At 41.5% G+C, this 25,565-nt stretch overlaps 1 protein-coding gene across 2 annotated transcripts in view; it reads left to right on the top strand.

The window, feature by feature from the left end:
- Positions 1-3,339: 3,339 nt before the first annotated feature.
- Positions 3,340-25,565, top strand: part of NCK2 (NCK adaptor protein 2) — an 86,315-nt gene continuing 64,089 nt past the window's right edge. Inside the window, exons 1-2 of one of the 2 annotated variants that reach the window (XM_074909306.1) lie at positions 3,340-3,625; positions 8,357-8,438. The gene's annotated coding sequence lies outside the window, so the exon portion shown is untranslated. The remainder of the gene's footprint in view (positions 3,626-8,356; positions 8,439-25,565) is intronic. The other variant, XM_074909297.1, reaches the window with a different exon arrangement.

The raw sequence follows: 25,565 nt of genomic DNA on the forward strand, positions 1-25,565 counted from the left end.
TCTCACATCTTCTCACATCTCTGCTAAAACATCTCCCAGTGGTCTAGTGGAGTGGGTATTAGCTCATACTCTACATAGAGCTACTGGTGAGAAAACCCGTTGCACCTGTCAAAAGGATCAGGTATTTGTGCAGAAGGTGGAAGGAGTCTATCTAGGAAGTGGCAGTTATGTCCTCACCACAACGGGCTGTAAATACGTTAGCGTAGTTTGGATCTGTATGACTGTGATCCGTGGCAGAGATTACAGCCGTGCACCTGTCCTGAGGAAGTCACTGCTCCTCTGGGTGAGTGGTAAAGAACAAGCAGCATCACACAGGGGACAGAAGATGGGTAGTCATAAAAAAAGAAAGGTGAGGAAAAATAAATACAAGCCATAAGACACAATAATATTTTTTAGCCTCTTGTGCAAGACACGGATGTCAAGACAAATTGACTGCCATTATGTAATTGTGAAATAAATCCATCACATAACCTCTGGGTTTGTTGCTTGCACATAACCCTGTTCGACATAGCAGCATGAGGCAGGATGTTTCTCTACTGAAGACGGATAGGCATCTTTCTATTGGTTAACCATTTCTCCTTTTATTTTTACTATACAGTTACAGCCTTAGGCAGGGAGCAATATTAATGCTCTTCTCTCCTGTGTATTTATTTTCCAAGGACTGCACTGTCTTTATGCATATGCAAAAGTGCATGGTTTGCATATTTACTTTCTTGATACAAAATAGCATGCCCACTACGTCATGTACTGCTTTCACTTGTGCAGATTCCCCCAAATTTATCATCTTCTCATATTTAGAATGTAATACTCACTCAAATCACAAGCAGCCAGCCCTTCTTAATAACAGCTATTTGAGAGATAACAGCTAATTATGGTATTTCAAAAAATGTACATTAATATTTCAGTAGGCTCAATGTTTTGAAATACTACTCACGGCAACATCTTGGTCTTTTTTTCTGGTGAAACGTTAAGGATCTGCTCAGCAGACAGGCAGTTAAAACACCCTTCAACATACTCTTGCAAACCCTTTCTACAGCATCTTCTGCTCGTCATAAGCCACAGTTCAGAAAAAACCAGCTTTAATGGATCATTTCTTAATGTAATTAAATATATTTAGCAACAGTATGCTTCAGACTCCTTAAATTAGTCCTTTGCCTGAAGACAATGTATTAATCCAAATCCCTCCCTAAAACATTCTTCTTCCGTAAATCCTATTAGCATTAATCTGCTAAAGCTAGGTGTGCTTTATCATTTTTTTCAGATACCTGGAAGGCTTTGGGATCTACTGCTCACTCAGCATCTTACAGAGGTCTAATTTAGCCTGGAAACCTTGTGGCATCATGTCACCTTCCCTTGGACATCCTCGACTCAACAGCATTGTAGGGAAAACAACGAAGTGGAAGGTTTCTGTAGGATGGCATTAGCAAGGGTGTGGTAAGAAGGGACAAAATTGAGACTTGCAAGCCTAACTGTGTATTATAAATGCAAAGGAGAGCAAGGATAATTCACCTCTCCTTTATCGCTCCCATGGTGCATTTTGTTCCAGGAACAACAGAGACTTCTATCTCAAAGTCCTTGGATGACCGATCCCGTTTAAATTCAGCCTAAGCCTCTGCAGGCTGAAGTGAGGCCTGACCGCATGTGGTGAGGCCGAGGCAGCAGGGACCCCAAATATTTTCTAGCTCTAAAAAAGCACGGTCAGATTATTATTTCAAAAGGAAGATTAACACCTCTCCGAATGCAAGTCAAATGCATGCACAAAAAGCCTGGAAAGGAAAGGGGCTTTCTGTTCCTCCCTGAAGTGCATGCAAAGTCTTTCTCGGAAGAAAGAAGAGGCCGCATTTTCCTTTCAGGTTTATCTCACAGGCTCGTGAAAGGCACTTGGGGCTTCCCAAACCATCAATTAAATGCTAAGAGAATTAGTAAAAGTTAACAAGGGGAAGAGGGAGTTATTTGAGGATTTCTAAACTATGCACTGAAAAATCTCCAAGTATGCATTTTTAAATCATTGTATTTAAAAGAGTTGAAAATCTTTTTCTGGAGTTCTCCCTGCTACTTTTGGCTTGGTCAGAGAAAACAAGACAGCGGGGCTACTAACTTTATTTCAGACTTGGAAGAGGTAGCGATACATAGTCTTGCCTTCCAAGCCACGAAACGTGTCCTGAGGAGGGGCTGCACCAGTACAGGCAACACACCAGCCTCCTCTCTTTGGGCGCCATGTTGGGAAGCGTCAACGGTTTTACAACGTTTCACAGCAGCTTCCCCCTGGAAGCTGGTTTTTACTCAGAACTCCCCGTGTTACTCCAGGGGAACGGCCTTTCCGTTTCCCACAGCCCAGGCACAGTTACCCCCGCAGAGGGACTGCGCCCCAGGGAAGGCACCGGGGCCAGCGGGCAGTGACTGCTCGTGGCTGGTGGCCAGGCCGGGGGGTTGGCCCTTCCCACGAGAAACCCCGTCTTCAGCCACTCGTGGGGAAGCCCACCTTGCCCACAGGTGGAGGGGCGCGGGAGGCGGCCCGGCGCAACCGCGCACCGGGGACAAGGCGCTGCTATGGACGGAAAGGGCGGCTTGGGGTGGTTCCCATGCCCAGTGCCCTCTCCTGAGGGAACACCACCTGGGCAGGCACACACCGAGCCCCCTAATAAACACCACGGCCCGACCCGGTTAACACACAGGGCGCTGCGGCCCGGGGCGGGAGGGGAGCGGGCAGCCGCCGGACAGGCGAGGAGGGGCCGGCGCGGGCACGGCCCGGCCGCCACCGCCGCGCGGCTGGGGCTGGGGTCGGGGCCGGGGCCGCAGCCGCCCCGCGCGCCCCGGCGTGACGTCACGGCCCGCGGCCAATGGGCGGCCGAGGCGCCCTGATGCCACGGCTGGAAGTTCCCCGGCGGCGGTGGCGACTCCGCGCCCCCCCCCCCCCCCTCCGCGGTCTTCTCCCGGCCCGGTCCCGAAGTGCGCGGCCCCCCCGGTCCCCGTTTCTTCAGGCGCTCGGCGGGCGGTTCCGCTCCCAGCGGGGGAGCCTCACCGGGAGGGCCGGGTATCCCGGGGCTGGAAGGGGGCGGCGCGGGGGTGTCCGGGCGCTCCCGCCGGGCAGGGCCCCGTTTGCCCCGCCCCCCGGCCCCGGCGGCGCAGAGGGGAGGGAGCGGCCCGGCCCGGCCCGGCCTTCCTGCGCCGGGGCGGGGGAGCGGCGTCCCTCCCGGCAGGCGAGGGGGAGTCCGGGGAGCTCCTCCCGCCCGCGCGATCCCGGCAGCGGCAGCGGCAGGAAGGGCAGGGCGGGGGCGGGGGCTGTGCCTGTGCCGGGGGGGGCGGGCGGTTGGCGGGGGAGGGGCCGCCGCCGCCGCCGCCGGGCGCAGCAGGCTGAGGGGAGGCAGGGAGCGGAGCCGCCGCCGAGGGCCGGGGCCTTGGACGCGTCCGGCGCGGAGCGGAGGAGGAGGAGGAAGGGGAAGGGGGGGAGCCGGCTGGCCCCTCTCGGAGGACGCGGCCCGCATCCGCCCGGGGAAGGGCAGAGGGAAGCGGAGGGGGGAGCGAGCGGGCGCCGCCGCCGAGGAGACAAAGAAGCGGAGCCCGCCTGGGCTGGGAGCCTCCCCGCCGCCGCCCGCCCCGCTGCCCGCCGGCCGGCCGGTCGGAGGTAAGCGCGGCCGCGGGCGGGCCGGGGCCCGCCGTAAACTTGTGGCGGCCGCGGGGGGCGGCGGGGGGGGTGGGGAGGGCCGCCGGGAGCGGGGGGAGGGGCGGGTGTCACCTGGGCGGCGGAGGCCCCGTCGCCGCCCCGGGAGGGGGTGGCCGGTACCTGCCGGGGGCGGCACGGGGGGGCTGGGGGGGGGAAGCGTTTGTGTGCCACGTCCAGCTGCGGGGGGGGGGGGGTGGGGGGGACTCGGGGGCGGCTCCTCCTCATCCTCCCGAGTTGCTGCTTGTGAGTGTGTGTGTGCGCGTGTGACAGCCGCTGCTTTGTGCCACCCGCCGTTCTGCCGGCGGGCAGCGGCGGGCCGGGACACCCCCCCCCCGCCTTTCCCGGCCCGCTCCCCCGCGGAGCTCCGCGCCCGGCCGGGCCCGGCTGGCGAATGGAGGCGGGGTATCCGGCGAGCCCGGCGGCGGGGGCAGGCGGGCAGCGCCTCCCGGCCGGAGCGCGGCGCAACCGGAAAGTTTCCCGGGCGGGAGCGGCCGCGGTGCGAAGCGCCGCCGCCCCGCGCGGGGACCGGCCGTCGGTCACGCAGGGCTGCGGCCGCGGACACGGTCTCCTGGGCCCCCACTGCTTGCTTCTCCTTTCTTTCCGTTCCCGGCTTTGGGCTTTACGGGAGCTGAAGGCGGGGGTTTTCTTGAAGAGCGCGGGGCGATACATGCCCAGTCGATGCTGATGTAGGTAAAGGATGTGAGGCTAAAACAAAAAACCCCAAGGTTAAATTATACCTCGTGTAGTGTCGTCTCTTTAGTAAAGCGCACCCCTGGGTCTTTTGGGAGGAAAATTTCTTAAGTTTCTAAGTCTTTTCATCCCGTTTTAAATTAAAAACGCGCCCACACTAACAGATGCCCCTTGCTGGCAGGCTGGTGGCCCACCTCAGATAAAAGTTGTCGGATCGGGATTGAGGTTTGTAATTCAGGTCGGTCCGGCAACCGGCAAATCGTGAAGGCTTCTCGACTCTAGTGCCTATGTTAACAACCTCCACTGTTCGTTTTTTTTACAGTGCATGCGGCCCTCTGCATGTATCGGGGTTATTCCGTGATTTCCATGTAGCATTTAACTCGAAACTGTCTTGTTCTTTTGTTACTTTAAAACCTGAATGGTGACCGAACCTCGGCAAGAATTTAAAGTGTTCTTTAGCTGAGTCGCTTTTCTTCCCCATGCTGCGAAGCAATATTTGTTTCTGAGGAACATACTGCTACTGTTGTAGTAGCTCAACGTAGGAGAGTTAGACTTCTCTTTCATGAAACGCTGTAGTGGCCTTTGTAAAAACAAATTTTCATGGCCTAACCACGCGTGGTTTGTATCATCAGGAGTTTGGACTGGTAACTTAATATGGAGGAATTTCAAAGGGCTCACTGGGTAGGAGCTTATGAAGAATTTCTGTTTGGAAGTAGTTGTTTTGCCACTGCTTTTTAGGAATCTGAAGCAGTCAGCACGACGTAGATGATAATGGTACTGTGTTTTCATTTTTAGGATTATAACTTCTGAAGTAAAATAATGTTGTTGCTTCTTAGAAGTACTGATTTCACAACTCCGGAAATCCAAATCCTCTGATCCAAGTCAGTTTAAACAGTTAAGCAGATTGCTTTGTCTTCACAGCTGATTTGCTTCTTCAGACTTTGACAGAAGATGTCACTTTTGGGAACAGTGTATAAGTGTAGAGATAGACCGCACCTGTACCACAAAGATCAAGACTGTAATTAGCAAATATTTTTTATATAGGCCATGAAACAGATACAGACTCATTATGATGTTAGCTGTCATTGCCGTCGTTCTGTCATTGCAACATTAGCTATTGTGTTGGTATTTGACTTCTACAAGATGACGTGCCTGTTGTGATATAATAATACACAAAATCTCTTTTGCTATGTTTTTCTAAAACCAACAGCAGAGTTAGTCCTTGATTGTCTGGATGACCCTTTTTATTACGTCCTTTCTACTTGAATACATAATAAATTCAAAACTTCAGCCTTTGGCTTGTTACTGCAATAAGGAAAGAGGACTTAGTATCTCCCCTTCCTCTCTTTTTATCTATAGTTTCTTGGCTAGCTGTGTAGGGGCGTAAGGAGAGGTATTTACTGTCTTTTGTGTCACCTCATGTCTACTGTCGGCTGAAGAGGAGGGACAAGGTCAGCAGTGTCTGAGTCTTTTTGTTTTTTCATACCTTTTGTTGTTGGTGGTATGTTGCTCCTTTGCGGCGCTCGTGGCTTTCCTCGGTAGAAGCCACAGAAGTAGCAACTCAAAAAGTGATGCCCAGATAGCTTTGTTTGCTGTTCACGGTCTTGAGCAGCAGCAAAACTACCTGGAGTATCTGTGTTTTTCATGCTCCTTGAGCATAAAAGCTGCTTCCGGACTCATGGAGACAGGTGCTGTATCAATTTACTTGCTGCAGGTTTGAAATCAAAACCAAGGCATCTTTTGAATCTGAAGTGTAGTTCTAGAAAATATTTCCTGTTTACATCGAGGGACTGATGGTTTCTAAGCCATGGGTACTAACCCCAAACCCTTTTGAGGAAGGGGGATTGCTGGTGGGCATTTATTAGTGATGTTTGAAGGAGTTTTTAGAGAGCTGAGAACTGTCTGTGAAACCAGATGCTACCATGTTTTGGTTACTTTAGCCAGACCTGGGATAAGGTGCTGGATGCTCATCGCTGGACACCCTGCTACCCTGAAGTAGGTCCTCTGGCATGTTGAAGAGGCAGAGTTGAGGCGCTCTGCAGGAAAGCTGCTTTCTACTTCTGCTGAAATAACAAACTTAAAGGCAATACACTTTATCCTTGTATTTACTAGGTATACAGAAATGTTGGAGAACAATAGTTTTCACAGAGTGAAGGTCAGGAATCCTTAATTAGTTCCTGGAGTGGAAGACCTTCGGGGAGAATTTAGATGGTGTTTGTAATGTGGGAAATAGCGTTGTTTCTTCCCCCTAAAGTGTATATGTGAGGCCCATGCTATGCGTTTAACTGCTGCGCCATTGTCCAGTCTTCTGAAGAATGTACTATATGAGATCCTGGTGACTTACACCTTTTGAAAATTACATTTCTGTTTGTTTTGCTTTGCAGATTTATGAATGTTGGCTCAGGTATCCTAAGCTCATTTCTGTTTTAGGTAGTTCTGTTTAAATTTTTCTTGCAGATTCAATTAGGCCCATTAGTTTCCTCGTAATAATGTAGTTGTCTCTGTTCTGCCAAATTAAACCGTTGCTCTGTTCAGTGGTGGGTAAAGTAATTCTTTCAAGTGTTAAGTTGTTGTTTTCTTGGAGTAATCTTTTCTTCCCCATCATAAGGATTCTTAATTGTTTCATAAATGCTAAGAAAATGGGTAAATTGGAAGTGCATTGAAATATGAAATATATATTTTTATATTCCATTAAATATGTGACACAACAAATTAATTTGTTTCTCACCGTTAACGAAGTGAGGTCATATTTTAAACCCAGCATAAATAACTTTGTGTGCAGTGAGGTGGCCTGGCAGTGTATGTTTTTAAGCTTTAGTAGAGTATTGTAAATTTTAAGAATTCAGGTGCAGAGGAATAAATCTTGATTTAAGAATAGCAACCCATAGCATTTTAAATTATTGCAGCTATGCACAATAACCTGATGACAGTAAAGTTTTAGAAATACTTGTGCTGAGAAAAACATCTGTTAGAGTGGAAACTCAGATGTACCGGTATAGCCAGCATTTGTTCAGAGCTGTAGAAGCAAACTTTGTGGTTTAGAGGCTTTTTTTGCTCTGTAGGTCTGTTGTGCTGGTTTTGGCCCTGATCTCATTAAAAAGTATCAATATGGTGACAAGCAACTAATATTGATTATCCTGTGAAGCAGACAGTGGGGTAGACATGCTGGGACTCTACTTGGTAGATACCTGAATTCTCAAAAATGTGCTTCTCTCTTACTGTCATGACAAAATACAGATGCAAAATGTATGAAGTACAGGTGTATGTTTAATCTAGGCTGAAGAAACTTGATCCAGTTTTCCTCAGCTCATCTGGGTTACTGACTGCAGAGTACAGACAACTGTAGAAATAGATGTGAAAACAGGTAGTGAGATACACCACAGATAGAGCTGAAACCTTATTAGACAAAACCTAGTATATGTTTGCAAAATCAGGTAGTAACCTTCTCAGGCAGCCTAGTTTTTTTTATTTTTAAAAACAAACAGACAAACACCAACAACTTTGTTTCCAAGAAGATTTTTAATTAAAAAAAACCCAAACAAGTATAGTTAGATGTTAAGTCATTACTGTCATGTTTCAGCAGGTTGTGCTCTTATGATAGGTAGGGCTCTTTTCTTCCTCTGTCGCTGCAGCAGGTATCTTAACGCGTGGTCCTTGGAAGCAGTGTGGATGTGGATAGTGTTTGCTGTACCAGGGCTGGACTGTTTAGCTGAAATGGATCCATAACTAAAAGTAAATGAGCAGGCCTTCAGATTATTCCTTCTTTGGTAGAAAGGCAGAGTTTAGCCTTCTGAGCCATTTAAAGTTTCAGAGTTCTAGAAATGATGAGAGCACTTGTGAGGGCCTTAAGAAGGAGAAGTAACAGGGGTGTGAAAGCAGATGCTGAAATTTATCAAGAGGCTGGAGGCTGCGGGCACTCTTCCTGATGCAGGGATACGTCCTGTTATGGCATGAGAAGCTGCTTTTAGTTGAGTGCATTCCCTCGGCTGTCTTTCCCTACAGGTTACAACTGGATCAACTCCATGCAAATACGGAGGAGCTGTGAGACCCTGCAGGAGAATGGGAGGAAGGTTATCAAAAGCAGGTGCTTTGTGATCATGTTGGGGTGAGATTCTGGATTCTGCTAGCAGTGCAGCATTTAAAAAAAAATTATGCTTTTATTTTTAAGAAAATCAAAGTAAGCTGCTTAAAAGGAATTAGTCCATTTCTCTTCTGATATAACTATATTGTCCTTATTTATGTTATTTTTCAAAAGTCATTAAGCACTTTTAAAACCTTTCCTTCAAAGTGAGATAGAACCTCGCAGGATGGAAAGGTTTAGAAAGGAATGGTCGTGTTCATTAAGCATACAAAATATAGATTAAATATATTGTGATTTTTCTAATTTGTTCTTGTCAAATTTAATCCTTTTTGTACACCAATTAAGTTTTTAGTTAAGTATATAGTAAAATAAAGCAGTTTGTGAGTAGTCCTTTCACAGGTTTAGGAGAGAAAAGGAACACTTAATCCTGTTAAAACTTCCTCTACTCTAGGAGAGTTAAATCAGTGTATTACTCTAAATTTCTTTAGGGCTTTCTGGACTAATAAAACTTTCAAGGAACAGCAATAAATTAAGCCTCCTGTTTAGCAGAGCCTGGCACTGATACTGGAGGAGAGGAGTCCCATGCATCGATCGGACTGACCTCTTGGTTTTAATGCAATAGGAACACCCTCAGCATAGCATGGCTGCAAGGTTTTTCTTTCCTGTTCTTACAATAGCAGTGTATTCATCACACTTGTTTTCTCCCACATCCATTGTGTGTCAGACTTGGCTCCCAGTGCTGTCCTGGGCTATGGCTGTTCCAAGGGAGTTGACTTCTTAGTTGACATCCTAATGATGTTTCAGATGATGACGAGGAAAGTATTTTTCAACCTTTTAATGCAGGAGAGCTACGTGGCTGTGTGATGTGCTCTCGGGCTGAATTTTGATAGCTGTCATGACAACAAATCATATGTTCATTTCCCTGAATGGATGGTGTCCCTCCAGACACACACAGAGTGTTATCAAATTTGACAGATCTTGAATGATGACATGTCAAGGATTCTGGATTCCATCCACCACAGGAGACTTGGGCTGCAGCAAATGCACACTTCCACCTGGCTTACCAATACTTACTGTAGGCTTTTTCTTGATTTTGAGTTCAGGTAGAAAAACAAGTGCCCTTTGGGGTTTTGTTTGTGTTGTTTTAAATAGATTTAGCGTTTGTTGAAAATTTAATTGGCAATTCTAGATTGGAAATTTGTTTGCTAGATTAGTAGAAGAAAAAAAAAGGTAATTGGACTTCATCCAGTCACTTTAAAGATGTGTATGTTTTAGATGCTTTTGGTGTTTAGTAATTTCAGGAAGACCAGAAGGATAAGTGTTGAGTGTTTTTTACTTCGGAAGTGGGCACTTTATTCACTGATTTTTCATTTTGTGTTAGTGCTATCAGTCAGTGATGATCTAAACACCCCATGCTAGTTCTGCTGTGGAGTGCAGCGATGGGAGCTGCCACCTGTGTAGATGGGCTGCAAACAGGGGCAGTGGCACAGATGGTTTGTTTGGCTTATTTTTAGCCTTGGCTGTTGTTTATTTGTGAAGTTGCAGTTTCAGTTGGACAGCTGTTTCTGATTTAACCAGACTTCAAGTGTCTTGTAAAGTTGGATAAAAACCTGTATATACTGATTTTTGTATGGGAATATTATGCTGGGTTATGATTCTTCAGTATCTAGTGGACTGGTAGCTAATAATACGATCTGCAAACGTGCATTTGTACATGAGTGGTGTTGTATTTATTTATTTAGAGTTGTGAATTGTTTTTGTAGCAATATTGTCTGACTATACCTGTAACGTAAGTGAATTAAAAATGGGTACCCTTCAGGTTCTGGAAAAAAAAAGTGCCATGTTTGTATCTTTAATTAGTCCCTTCATACCAGAACTTGAAATCCTGTAGACGTAGCAACTTTGGAAATCACTAAGTTAAGAAGTAGCATTTTTCCCAGTGAGTACTGAAATTTTGTGAAAGTTCCTGCTATTTTTGCGTCTTTATGGTTTTAATTAAGAATGGTTTTGTTCCAGTTGTAAAAGAAACTGGCTATGGTATATCTTGCTTAAATGTGTCTTCCTTTAATCATTTCGTGTTGGATGCAAAAATATGTAGATGGTGTTTATAGGTATAAAGATGTGTATTTTTACATAAAAAAGTGTAAGTCATTGGGAGTATTCACATATTGAGCTTCACCTTTCCTGTCTTTCAGAAAAAAAGATTAAAAGAAAAATTGATGATCAGTCTCCTTTCTTTACATTTTCAGGTCTGTAGGCAGTCTTCTGCTAGTGCTGCAGGGATAATATAGAAATAATTATATTGTGGACTATTCATAAATTCACACTGTTTTGAATTCCATTTAATTCAAATAGAGAAAGAAATTAATGCTAATATCCCAAATAATTAATGCTATCATAAAGGATCTGCCTTCCACTTGACACTGAATGACTTATGTTCCGTTACATCAAAAGACTTAAATCATTTTGAGCATTCACTATTAAAAATCTAGTTCATGAATATTAGAAATTTAATCAGATATCTTAGTAAGGACTGTGTGGATTGTATTGCGTTTTAACACCGGTAATAATAAAGCTTGTGTTTAGCACAAGTATCAAACTATGACACATCATTTTTATGAACTCTGAGGCTCTTAAGGGATGCATGGGGAATTGTAACAAACAGAAATGTTACAGACCTCCTGTGACAGAGAACTGTTAAAGTCTGTGCAATGTTGTTACTGCAGCAATGTGTGTCTTCTGCTGTTAGTCCTGTCTTGTAATACTGATGGCTGTATTCGTTTGGGAACTTTTTCCGGTTTTGCTAACTGGAGATCCTGGATGTTTATTTTGTTCAGATAACTGCTTTCGTGTCTCTGGAACGTCAGAAAGATGCAATGTTGTGGCTTTGCCAAAACGTTCGTTCTTTGTTTTGTATCCTGACTTTTCCTGCTGTTGCTGTGTCCCCGTGAAAATGCAAACATGTGCTTAGTACCCTGAGTGGTCCTATTGGAGTGAATGTCTCTTATTTAAACAACGAAGCTGAGCCATAAGTACGTCTTTTCAAGACAACAACCACAATTACATTGCAGGTCAATTCTTTTGTAGTTACACATTCTTTAACTTGTCACGACATGTGTGTTAAATTACATGCTGAACTTCTGCATGCAGTGTCACATAGCCAGCTTTTTTTTTTTTTTCACAGACAGACTTTACACCTATGCATTGTGTATTAGGTTACTCTGTCAGCAGTCCCATAAAGTCAGTGGGACTGCTAGTAGTTTAGCGTTGTTTAATGAATGATAATACTGATGTGTTAAGGAAAAGGGATGGATCAGACAGTGCTTGATGTAATGCCTACTTAAGTTGATGGGGAAAAGTTAGTTTCTTATGGGGAAAGTAAGGAATGGTTTAGTCTGGAGTTTAATTTTAAAATATGGAAACCTCAAATTTAAAGCAGAAAAGCAGATTGTATGAAAGGAGAAAAAAAAGAAAAATTATAATGTGATGCAAGAAAAGCCCTTAAATGCATTGAGGGGTATAATATCTGTTTTGGAGGAATTGAGGTTTGCAGATAGTTATATTAATGCAGATCATTGAAATAAATAATTTTAAAACTCCCCCCCATGTTTTAACTACAATACATTGGTTAATGGTACAGCTAGACTTAGTTTCAATTTTCTATGATAAAAGTCTTTCTAGCTTGTTCTTGTGGTATTTCTCTACCGTTCTTTGGGGTTTTTTAAAATTTTTATTCTTTCTGAATAGACAGTTTTAGCAGTTTAGTTGATCATATGGATTCCTTTGAGATAATGTGACATACTTGTGGTGAAAGGAAGATACCATACAATACTGCAGTCAGAATTAATGGACATTGCCGTACTCTTGGGCAGCAATGACATACATACCACTACTAAGTGTACATAGCATTAGAATTAGCTTGGTATTCAGTAGATTATACTGTGCTTCCTAAGCAGGTAGTAAATTTGAAATGTTTTATTCTTCGAAGATAGCAATCCTGAGTCTGATGCCAGTGAATCATCAATGCAGGTGAGTCAAGGTGGAGTTAAACTAGCAGCTGACTGGCAGTAGCCCTTGGCTCTTGTTTCTGCTATTTTCCTGGGACTGGCTATTTGAACACAGGGGATGTGCTTGCAAGACACCCCAACTGGTGTTTAGCAGCCGGATTTCAATGGGTTGTTTAAATTGGTGACACTGTCCTTCTACAGTTGTGGTGCCTACTAGATGTAAGACCCCAACAAACCCAGCCCCCAAAAATTCAACAGCAATCAAAATCCCAAAGCTCAGTAAGAATGCTTGCATCTAGTATCAATATAATTTATAGTTTTGGTGGTTGTGTAGATGCACCTTTAGCTTTTCTTACAAAAATACCCTTTTATTTTACAAAGTCTATATTTGATTTTCATTCTAAAAAAACTTTAGTTGGCACATACCTTGATTGTTGTGTTATCTAAACAGACACTGATCACCTCTGCTTTGTGGCTTTGCTAGTCATCTTCTTCCTCCTTTTTCATTTTGCAGTGCTTTGTACACAGTTAGGATTGCAGATAGCCTTGACTGTGAGGGGATGTGGTTTTGGGTTGTCTGCAATCTGTTCATGTGGCAGAAATATTTCAGCAAATAAAAAATCAAAATCACTAGATAAAACTAAAATGCCCTGTATCCTGTCTAGTACGATTACACTCATTTGGGAGTAAAATGACCAAAATTTGACTGAAGTATTGCAGTTAAAAGTGATGTTTAGAAATACAGTTGATAAGGTTTTGGACATGAGGACAGATTATCCACACTTTTGAGCTCTCTCATACAATTTTTTGTATAATTGTTTTAAACTTTCTTCCATGACTGTGTTCCAGCATTGCATTAGGATATTGGGGTGGGCTCCCACGTTTCAGTCAGTAAATGCCTTTTGCTAAATAAAAAGAAGTGTTTTCACATTGAGAAAAGTTGTGAGCGAATGCTTTACATTGTCTTTATTTTGTTTTCAATGCAATTTTTAAAATACTATAAATTTACAGAATGCTAAAATGAATGTCTGTAACTGTCCTGTGGAGAAGTCTTGTATGTTCCTGCAGCCGCTGTGTGAGAGTCATCATCATACGTTGTCTTGAATCACGCAGCCCCTTGCTCTAATCCTTTCAAAGCATCTGAATCCGCCTCCTTTCCCCAATTCTTTTCCCTTTGCAGTACCGGGGGCACTGGTCATTGCCTTAGAAATACAAGTATGGTTAATTCACTTTTTCCAAGCAACTTAGAGCTGAATGACATCCAGCTGCTGTGTTACGAAGCCCCTTGTCTAACAATGTGCTGTTAAAGTTGCCGCGGAGGCTATTATTCATGTATTATTTGTGTTGAAAGAGTCTTTCCGTTAAACTAACAGCTGTGAATAGGACTTGGATGAAGATATTTTTGTTCTATTCTAAGCATGTAGTTGCACACCAGTCACAGAAATGAGGTTGTCTGTTTGCTTTATCTGCTCAGGCTGGGAGTAAGTACGTGGTGCCTTACAGGTTGTTCTGTTGAATATCGTCTTTTCTACCTACATATGTCTATGCCTGCAGCCTGGTATTTGGGAATGATTCGTTAAATCGGAACTGAATTTATGAAGAACACCACTGTGGTCCAAATTGGAGTAGGATTTACTAGTGTGAACTACCTTTGGACTGAAATGAATTATAAAAAGAACACTGTACTTTCCTTCCGTATGCACCATCTTCCCCCTGTTTGCCCACTCTTTATTGTGGGAGAGGGAGATCTGCTGTAGTGAGAAATATGTGATGAGGCTCAGCACTGAATGTCAGTGTGATAGGGAGTTGGGGGGCAGCGGAAGCAATCTTACTTTTTCTGCTTTCCAGTAGCTGGAGAGTCTCTTTTTAGTTATATTTCTCCAGAGCATTGCTGTTATGAAAAGTCTCTGTTCTGTACTGAAGTGTAGCCTGGGGTTTTCAGCTTGTAGATGTGTGTGTAATACAATTTGTGACAATCACTGATTCTGAGGCTTTTATATGCAACAGCAATCTGAAACTTCTAAATTTCTAAGGGTATAGAAAGGAAAGTGAGTTGTAGAGTAGAAATCCTGAGTTTAAGGAGAGTTAGACAAGGGACGCATGTTTCACAGCTAGTAGTATTTAATGTGTATGTAGCTTTTTCAAAAGAAGAAAGCTTCATTTGAGCATGCTTCTAAGATTGTTTTTTTAAAGTTGATTCTTTGTGCCTAGCTGCTTTTGCTGCAAAGTGGACATAATGCAGGTTGTTGAGTCATTGACCCTTGTAATCAACAATTTATATATCTTCAGCTTGTTTAGCATCACACCAAGAAGCAGTGGAAAAGTGATTTTTTTTTTTAAATTATTATTTTTTTTTTTAATAAAATCACTAGGTGAATAAACTTGTTCACAAAGGAAGGGCTTTAATTTTTCTCTGGTATATCTAATTTTTTATCATTATGTGTGGACTTACAGAATGTGCTCAGCTGAGATTGATCACTGGTGTGTGAAATGACCAAATTATAACAATGGAGAGTTTTCTGAGGTGGGTAATATATTTTCATATGTAGCTCCCAGCAATGAGTTTAATACACTGAAGGCCACATTTTCAATGCTTCTGTTATTGAAATGTACTGCTCTGATCATTTTTCTGCTGAACTTCAATTTAGAGCTTCATCTGGAAAACATCCAAGGGAAAAAAGCATCAAAGCAAAATAATAAGAATTGTCTCAGAATGTAGGAAGATCTTTAAGTATAACATTAAAATATTCAGCGAGAGCTTGAAAAAGTGCATAGAACACCTTCAGGGCTAAATCTGTAAGTAAGAAAGGAAAATAGCTTTACTGTCATGTACCTTAAAATTGTAATAGTTTGCTAACCTTGGGTACAGGAAGTAAACTTTTGCGTTCTTGATGTTTATAGCTTCATTTCCTATCTTGAATCTTTTGGCTTTGCTTCAGCTAGAGGATTGTTACCATTTTATTGATAGATCCCCAAGGAATATATTACCATTTGCGGAGCTGTGGTTTGGTCTTATGCTCCACTTCAAAGCCACCAGGTAGACTCTTCCAAATATTTAATCAATTGTGTTGTTATACTCAAGCCACTTATAAATATGTTTAGTTAACTTTTCTGAGGCTTAGGTTTTGGACTTTGTCAGGAAAAACACGTATGTGAAGAATATCGTGATTAAAGGTCTGTGCATAGTTGAGAATTAGTTCTTCTGTCTCTTTAGCCTTTTAGTTGTGACAGTGTGAGAATTGCTGTGCTGGATGCTTTTGTCCATCTAAGTGTGTTAGGATCTAGGCAAATCCATGATTGCTATCTTAGATCTAGCTAGGCTAGTATCCTGTCATTGACAGTGCTTGTTCACTTCTGCTTCAAAGGGAGGAAACCCTACAGACTAAAACACTATTGTAACAGGAAGACAATAATCTACATGCTGTGCAGGGTTACTATACAAATGTATTCATTAAACGTTAATACTACAGTCAAACTTCTAAAACATGATTTTATAAAACTTTTGTCTTGCTATTCTTATGCAGTTACTTCGGAGTCTTAGGATGTGGACAATTACTGCTGACCTGTTGTCTCACCAGGAGCTAAGCCGGGTTATGGTAGGGGTAAAACGTGACATCCCAGCTACGTGGATGTTCCTATACAGGCACATATAGTTACACCTATTACTGTTGCTAGCGTAATAATAGCAGTGTGAGGATGGTAGAGTGTGTGCAACTTCAGTAGCTGACTGTTTTTCTCTTTTATAGAGTTAGATTTAAGAATATGGTAAAAGTTAAATTTCAAACTGATGGCCAATATGGTTTTTGTTTAAAAAAAAAAAAAAAAAAATATTCTGTATTACCCAGGAACAGCTCCATCTATTACACTGGAGTATTGTCTCACTTAGGCTTCCCATTCGGGATTTTCCTTTCTTTGCAGTAGGTCTGGACCTGTCAAACACAGACTTGAATTGTTCTGGCAGCATCAGCAGGTGGTTTCCATGCAACCTGCAAAACATATAGAAAGTTCTGTAAAGCGCAGACTTTCTAGGGGTTTTGTTTCTTTCTGTTCTGCCTTTCAATTAATACTAAAATGTCCAGGAAATTTAGCATACTTTACTTGGCTGCTGGGCACAGTAAGATTTTTCTGTAGCATGTGAAAGTAGCTTTTCATCCCACCCACAAGCTCGGTATGCCTAAAAAGCCCAGGTATTGGCTGCGGGGGAAGGTCAGCTCATCAACCTAAATCTTAGCAGACATGGGGATTTTCTTCTTCTCTTTTGTTACAGAGGACTCTTCTACTTGCTTTAGTTTCTACATTGTCTTTCCAGCTCAGCCCACACATTTTTTTCTTGCTTTTCTAGGAATAGCTTCCCTAGATGGCAACACCAGCGGCTGGCAGCTCTGTGCTTGTTACGCCTGGGGAAAAAGCCCTGGCTTTCTCAAAGCCTACTGCCTCTAGCAGCAGCGAGCAGATATACTGTCATCATTAGGAGATGTGAGTGGCAGATATGTAGTAGTCTTGTCTCTGGATGGCTCAAACACTTAACTGGAGCAGCTGAATGGATCCTGGTCTTGGGTGAACGTGATTGATTAGTGTAGTGGAACAATGTCTGTGCTATGTTAAATATCCCAGTTGCTGCTGCTGTAAGTTGTTTATTGGGTGGGGTTTTTTTTTAGGTGCTTGCAAGTATTCTCTTCCAGTTAAGGTTGAAATGGTCTTAATTTTCTTCCTTATACACAGAAACCTTGCAGTCAGTCTGGCTTAGACTCTTGATTACGGAATCACCTGTACTTTCTTGCAGTCTTTCCAGTCACCTCCCCATTCTGGATAAACTGTATACATACACTGTCTCAAAAAAAATTTTACTATGGAATATGCACATGGGAAGTTCTTCAGAGACTCTAGGATCTACCCTTCTGGAGTAAGATTTTTCTTGATTTGATTGTATGTTTCAAAGCAAAGTACCACCCCCAGAGCTGTTCTTGTCAACTGTTAGTACTCGCTGTTAATTTTCACCCTTGGGGTAAGAAAATGTGGGCCAAGATAACTTCATTTCAAGAGGGAACATGAGGAGAGAAGAGAGGAAGGTAAAACTGAGTGTGCCAGCAAAAGGGTGAATGATTCTCTGTTTCTCTGTATCTGTGTCGGAAAATACCATGATCTGTGATTCCAGCCTTGAAAAGAAAAAAGCAAGTTGTTTTGGTCATGTAACGTCATTTGATTGCAGCTCGCTAATCTGCATTTTCTTCCTTAGAAAAGGAAAAAGGATTACTTCATCGCAAATTGCAAATAGTGGGAAGTAAATGTTTTTGGAAAGTAGAACTTGTAGTAGAAGGATGCATTAGTCGCTTTCTACTTACAGCATAGGACTTGCTCATTTTGCCAACAGCAAGGTGTTTAGCTTGGCTCTACCTTTTTTTTTTTTTGAAAGCTCACTCTAATTTGCCGAGTTTGGAGACACTGTGATTATTTCAGTCAGCAGGAGAACCTTACTTCTTTTTCAGATTTTTTTTTAAAAATCTGTTTGCTAATTGTTCTGTTATTTTTTTTGAAAGTTACTTCATAATGTGGACCACTAAACTTTGTATCCAGGAATGGGAAGAATTATTTCTTCAGCTGGTTCACACTGAAATAGCCATAAAACTCTTGATCCTGATTCTACACTGTTTTGCAGATTGTAAATCATTTATTTTATGCTCCAAGTGCAATGTGTTTGTATAATTCTAGTATTGATGTTGATGTATTATTTCTACTTCAGTCTCACTTAAGGCAATTGTAAATAACTTTACAGAGTTGCAAAACAGTAGGGAAATGAGCCTCTACAAGCTAAGGCATCAAATTATTTTCTGGGGCAAATGAGGAGGTTCTTTGAAGCCTGATCAAAGCCCAGGCTCTCCAGTTGCACATAGTACAAAGTTGGTGGCGTTTGAGCAGAATCTGTTGGCTTCAGGAGGTTTTTTATTGGTGCTTTATATCTCTGGAACCCATATTCAACATATTTCTGGAAATGACAAATGCACTGCCATATGGCACACCAGATTTCAAGCCGCTCTGAGGTGCATGTGTGAATTTTAGAGTGCCTGGAAGAAATGAATGAAAACCACATTCTCAATTTTATCTATTGCTGAGCTCTCTGAGCAGAGGAGGGGGAAGCTTTGAAGTAAATTCTGCTGGAGGGATTGCATGCTTATTTCTGAATTGCCATCCTAATGCAGCAAGGTGTAGACGTAATTTATGTTTCAAAATACACACTAATTTCAGCAGGACTGTCAGTTTATGTGCTGCTATGTGTTGTTTTTTTTTTTTTTTTTTTCTGGGAGATGCTAAGAAATACTGAGCCTCCTTTTGCTACCGGCAACTCTGTTACTGTTTTCAGTCTTTCATTTCCAACCCTTTTTGTGCCTAAACATCTCTTTCAGGCTTTAATGCCTGAACTTAATTCTTACATATTGTTGAACTGTTACTTTTATATATGCTGTGTCTCCTTAAAAGGTTCTGTATTGATTGTACTTCATGAGTAGATTTCTTAAGCTGTTGTTGGTTAGTAAAAGCTGAGGAAGCATTACTGGGGATATTTGTACCAGGGTTATTTTTAATCCTGGAGACTCTGAAAACTTTTTAAATGCAGAAAAGATGTTTGGGGAATTTGTGTCAGGTTTTGGTTAGAAAAAAACTCTCCTCCTTGCAAAGGGCAAACTATTAAGGTAGTTCCTTATTAAGATAGTTGTGTTCATGTAAACTTACACATGTAAACCTAATTCTGTGAAATTTTCTTCAGAAGGAAAGACAATGAATTTTGAAGTTTTCTTTATATATAAAGTGGTGGAAAGAACTTACTTGTGAGATAGGTAATGTGAATGAGTAATATATTGCCACAGCGGTTGCTTAGCTGGTAGAATTTGTTAAAATTAATTCTGTCTTCCTGTAGCAATAAGAGGGAGTTCACAAGGGAAATCATGTTACTCCACTAAATCCCTTCCCCAAATTTTTCTTTAAAAAAGTGTTGTATCTTGATACAGTAATTGTTCATAACCTCTTGCAACCCACAGCCCTCATGCTTTTTGATTTTTATGAAACCCAAAGGCTTTTGATAAGATTGTGAGTTTCCTCCATGTTAGAACATCTCCATGGTTCATTTCATATCGTCGTGTGCTAGTTAATTGCCATTTGTGACCTTGAGTGAAAGCATGCATTGTGCACTCCAGTTGCAATAAAAATGTGATGGCAAAGAGATGGTATTCAGGGATGTAAAGCAGCAGTTTTACATGTGTTTATAATTATCAACAGTTCTGATGTTCTTAGTCACACAGCCTTCTGGTGGAAAGATGTTTTCCTTCCTCCTGGAAAATACAGATTCATTAAGCCTATGTTAATTCATAAATCAGTTTGATGAGGATGGATCTTCTGGTGAGAGTCAAGAAGCAGGAAGCTGTGGTTCTCACCAGCGACAGGCAGGAAGGCCAGGAGCTGCGCTTGGGGTCTGGCTGTTCCTGCTCCAGACAACAGGACATCTTTCCACCTGGTTAGAGGTTGTGGTCAGGACTGTGAACTGGTCACAGGGTGGGGGGGGTTCCTAATGCTGAGAGCATGTTCTTTTGTGGGGGTCAGTGGGTAACTCTGAAAATTCAGAGATTTCTAGGGAGGAAAGACTATATCCTTTCTTTCTCTCTGAATGCGCTTTTCTTTTCTTTTGTGAAATCCATCTTCAAATGATCTTCTTTATGAGGTGAAAGGGTTTTTTTTATAATTTAAACTTTTTTTAAAATACAGAATCTCATTTCATATCTGTACTCCACTGAAAGACTTCTGAAGTATAAAAAACCACAACAATGAGACGACATTGTACTTTGCTCTTGAAATTCTGTAACACCTTATGTAGTATTAAGCATGCACTCAATGTAATGTTTATTTGTGATCAAGAATTTGACATTTCTGAAATGCAACTTCTAGTTTTTTGGTAGGAATAAAAGACATTTTAGATTCTTTAGCTTTACCTGTTTTACGCACAAAACAATTTTTAAGCAGTGATCTGTGTCAGAACGTTAATACATATCTCAAATTTCCATCCATATAGAAACTGGTGTTGAAATAGTTTGAGGGGAGTATTAGTACATAGTGGATTTATTAGTTAGGCCTATTTCTTCATATCTTCATTTGAAAACTCTTCTCCCACTTTTTCTAGAAATGCTGTGTGTATTCATGCCTCAAAAGAAACAGAAAAATCACAAAACGAGTATGTAGTCAGAGATTTGAAGAATCCGTGTATACTGAATCTTTTTGTCTTGTATATTTGACTTGGAATGGAATTAACACCAAAAAAAATCTCTACAATTCTTCCCATACTGAAAGACTGACTTGAATTCATTAGTATTTTATTTTATCTTTCGGGATTAGAGTTTGAGCTGTCAATTACAAAACCTTAACTGAAACCTGAGATCTTTTGGTGTAATACTTGGCGTAAATGGTCTGCGTTTCCTTTATTGTTTATACATTTCCTTAAATTTATTATCTCTGAAATTTCAGAGTATCAAAAAGTATGTCTGCACCTAGGCTATTAACAGCCAACCCTTATTTTCTGTCAAATTGATCTGAATACTTTAAAAAAACCTGTTACAATTAAAGATCGTTTGTCATCAGCTTAATTAAGAAAATTAAACTCCACACAGCTCTTCTGTGTGTATTTTTCTTCTCCTGTCTGTGCAGCGTATTCCTAATTGCATAAAATCTTCCTGCATCTTTTTCAGTGTTGTTCCTCTTACGTTTTGGCTGCTCTTGTCCTGTTTCTTCCTCCGTTTTTGCACTGCTCAACCTTCTCATGTGAGTTATCACACCAGCCTCCCACTCCGTATTGTATGCAAGACATGGAGTCTTTACCAGCCATTTACTAAAAGACTACATCTGCTATCCAAGCTCTTGTTTTGAAGACACCAGTGAGGAGCAGTTTGGCAGATTTCTCTGCGATAAAATCAAGTCATGATTGCGTGCCCATCCAAACTTTAATCTAGATATTGCTGGTAATGGTAATGAAGATGTGATAGCATGGTCTAGCAACCAGGATATATCCCAGGTAGATTTGTATTTTCATTTACATGTTGGTACTCCTTAGAGAAGCTCTCTAGACCTGCAGCAGAACTCATGCTGCCCTTAGTTCTGCAAGTTTTCTTTGTAGCCAGAGATGACTGGGGGTTTTTTGTTTTGTTTTGGGTTGGGTTTTCTTTGAGTGAAGAATTGTTCTGTAACATTTGGTGGTAATTAGCCTGAGACAGGCTTTAGAGTTGTGGGAGAAATCTTGCCCTGCTGAGGATTACAGAAGTCCTGTGGTTGATTTTTGAGGACCCCACAGTCTAATTTTGTTTTTCAGTGTAGGTACACAAGATACCTTCAAAGTTTGCAGATGTGTATGTATTAGTCTGATGGCTCATTCTTTAATTTGACATTGTAAATTTGACTTGGTAACGCGTGCCGAGAACTTTTTAAAGCTAATGTTTATGTGGATTTACTTACTCTTCTGCTTGCCAGCGTAATTCTTCTTCAAGTCAGTCCTCCTGCCTCTCAGCTCTGGGGAGAGTGCTGATAGGAAAGAGAAGTTTTTTGCCAGGGGGTATATTAAAAGGCTGCATGAAGAAACAGTATTGCCCTTCTTTGAGGTGATCCTTCCTTCAGTAATCTGAAGCTTTATTCAAACAGGAGGTATTTTCACTCTGTGAAAGCTTTGAGTTTGGTTCTCAGACCCAATGTGCTCATTAGAAGCTCCCATCAAGTTGTATTCTGCAGAAAAGAGGAGTCATGTTTCTGTGGTGAAGCCAGGCAGCTTTTTTAGGTGGCAAAGCTAAAACTGGCTTCTGAAGCATAAGTTATGCAAAGTGTGTCATGTTTAACTTTAGAGTTTTTAAGTGCAACACTATCTTCTTCAAAACTTCATTACTGATCAATAATGGTCATAGAAACCCATTATAGGGAATTCTGGTGAGTGTGCGTTCTGGAGGGTTGCTTTTTTCCCTGGCCTCTGTTTCCTTTGCATCTCACAAAGTGATGTAGTAATCCGTCTCTAAGAAAAATAAGTAGGCCTGAGTTGCTTTGTTCCATGTATATTTTGAAATGCTGAATATTGATTGACTCTTCTTGAGATCATTAATGCCCGACATCAGCAGGAAGTGTAAGGTAATTCTAGCTGAACAAGTAAGTTTGCGCATGTAAAGTTACAAGTTAGTAAAATGTAATGTGAGAGTCATTTTTTGTCAAAGGAAACAATTAATGATGTACCCCATAAGGGGGCAGAACTTGTACTAGATGGTACATCATGCTTTTTGTCCTTGGTACGGTATTGCTTCACTGTGGTATGTTTATTTCTAACTGTTGGACCATCACCAGAATTCTGAATCCTGTTCTCACAGGATGTCTGTTCCTGGGCTGATTTTTAAATTTTTTTTTATATTTTTTTTTCTACCATATGTCAAATGTGCTAAGAACTTGAAGCTTGTTGCACTGCTTTCCTAAGGTAGCTAGTGCTTCTGAAAATACAGTAGCTATAATTTAAGCACTTGATATGCTTGTAGTCTGTATTTAGGCTCTAGTTTTGAAAATTCTTGATTTTTACTGGGAACTGTTACTTTATATTTGTCAAGAAGAAAGCACTCATGGCATCTGTGATATTACTGATTTAAATGGAAGGTTGCTATAACTGAGTTTTCAAAGAAAAATTCTGTGTATGCCTTAGCAATTGACAGTGGGTTTCTGGGACTGTTACTATTACGTTTCACAGCAATAGGCTTTGTGTGTATGTGGGATGTTTGTGCTCATTTGCAGCTTGAGAGGTATAACTTCCCTAGGGCATAAGTTCTTGTTATAGGATCTGTATTTGCCATCATAGCCTACTGAAAGACTGGTAAAATAACGTGAAAGGAAATTTAATTAAAATTCTGTAGAAATGAGGGAAATTGTTCTGCCTCCTTGAAAGTAAACCATTTTCAAAATTATTTAAGTATACAAGTACAACCTACTGTTTTCAGTTCTTTATTAGCTTTGAAAATTAAGACGTTAGCTTCATTTTCAGGCAATGACATTTGTATCATGAAGCTGGCATTTCACATATTTGTAAATGAAGCTTATGTTCCTTAAGGTCTGTTATATTGCTCAAAGTTACAGGCAGAGTTAATTCACGGTCTGTGATCTTTGGCTTTTGTTGTCCTCTAATGGAGCCTGCCCATAATTTTAGATAAAAGATGAGATAAATGGAAAGGACTTAGTTTGGAGCACAAGATAGGCAAAGCAGTGGGGAAGGCATTTTAAGGAACATGCAGAAAAACCCCATGGAAATCCATTGGAAAAGACCATGTGATTGAGTAATATACATGGAAAAATGTCTCTGCATTTTGTTCCTTTTCTAGCAAAAAGAAAAAAAAAAGTCAATAATGTTGCTGTCTTTATAATCTCCTCCTCACAGAGAAAGCTCTGGCCCAGATCTTCCCATGCTAATCGCAGAAGTGGAGCACAAACCTTGAAATTACTTAATTACCCTCCCTTTCCCCATCAGCATCCTCTCTTGGTCAACCTGGAACTTACCTGTTTCTCATGGTTTTACTGACTACTGGTGGTAGGCATGTAAAGGACAAAATATAATAAAATTATAACTAAAACTATGTAATGGAATGACTGAAATGTTTTAAAAGTCTGTTCTTGAAACTTTGAACCTTTCTGTCCTAGCAACAAAGTTTCTGGGGAATACGTTTGAAAGTGGGCAGCATATGTTTTCCTGGCCTTTGTTTTATAACAGCAGATCATGTGTTTAAACGTCAGCATGACATTTTGATTTCTAGTCTGCATGAGGAAGATGATTTAGTCAGGTCAGCTATAAGAAACCACCATTCAACAAAGCTCTTGGGCATCCTTCTGAGAGAGCTTTGACTGTGGTGACTGCTTACTACAAACGAGGGATTTTTTGTTTGTTTGTTTTCTTGGTGTTGGTTTGCATTCCCAGAAGAAAGGGCAGACCTGGACATCTATAAACAGTAGTCGCTGGGTAGTGACACAAATTTGGGAAATACTGTAATGAAAGTAGAGGGGCACATGATTATAATATACCCATAAATTTACTGGACTGAAGTGGTGAAGTATTCAGAGCTTCTGAAAGTTGTGCAGATTTACATTGCAATATTTAGAAGTTATAGTTTTTTACATCCAGATGGGATAAGAGCTTACTTAAAAACACCATCACCTTTTCAGTACCCTTCAAATTGGTGGGGTTTTGTTTTGCTCCCCCTTCCCTGCTTCCCAACTGGATGTTACTCTGTGTCAAAGGGTCCCTTACCCAGGAAATCTTGGGGGGGGATGGGGGGGGAAGGAACCACAACACCTTTGGAGTAAATGTTGAGGTTGTTTGTTGGTAGGCTCTGCACCAGGGCAAACTTCCGTGCCACAAGCAGAAGGCTCAGGTGTTTGAGAAGCATGAGGTAGCGAAGGCCAACTGGCTTCTTCAAGGAAGGGTGATACAAAGCAGTGTTTCCCAAGTCTCTCTGGAATGCCTGACAGAGAAAGAGAAAATTCAAACTACCTTCCTTGTAAATGAAATTTTATTAAGCTGTGATTGCCATCTATGTCATACTGTAAAGATGGTTGAAAAACGTGCTGATGCTCATTTTGTTCAGTTTATTGTCACACCGTATGGGATTTAAATGAGACCTAATAGAGTAGTAATTGGATTTGCAGTGCCTGTATGACACAAAGGAGGATTCATGGTACTGTGCTTGGTGTGTTCTAGAGAGCAAATGCAGAAATGAAATCTCTTCTAATAAAAAACTAGCAACAAATGGGTTCCTTGCATGTATTCTTAATAAAAAATAAAATTTGAAGCTGAAGAATTTTGTTTTAGTATTTGCCGAAATGTTTCCAACAACCTGTTTGGCTACATGGTTCAATTGGAAGCTATTTTAAATAAACTGTATTTTTTCATTGTAAGGAAGTAAGAGTGAAGTATATTATTAAGAAGGTTAGTTAAAATTATTGTGTCTGATATTTTAAGTTATGCTTTAACAGTAACATGAGTTACTGATTTAAATTTGGTCCAAACTGGTAATTTGCAAAATTGCTGGCTTGCAAAGGGATCTCTGTGCATGCTTCTAAAAATTATTTTGATACTAAATGC

This window comes from Athene noctua, chromosome 1, assembly GCF_965140245.1.
Source record: "Athene noctua chromosome 1, bAthNoc1.hap1.1, whole genome shotgun sequence".
NCBI lineage: Eukaryota > Metazoa > Chordata > Aves > Strigiformes > Strigidae > Athene > Athene noctua.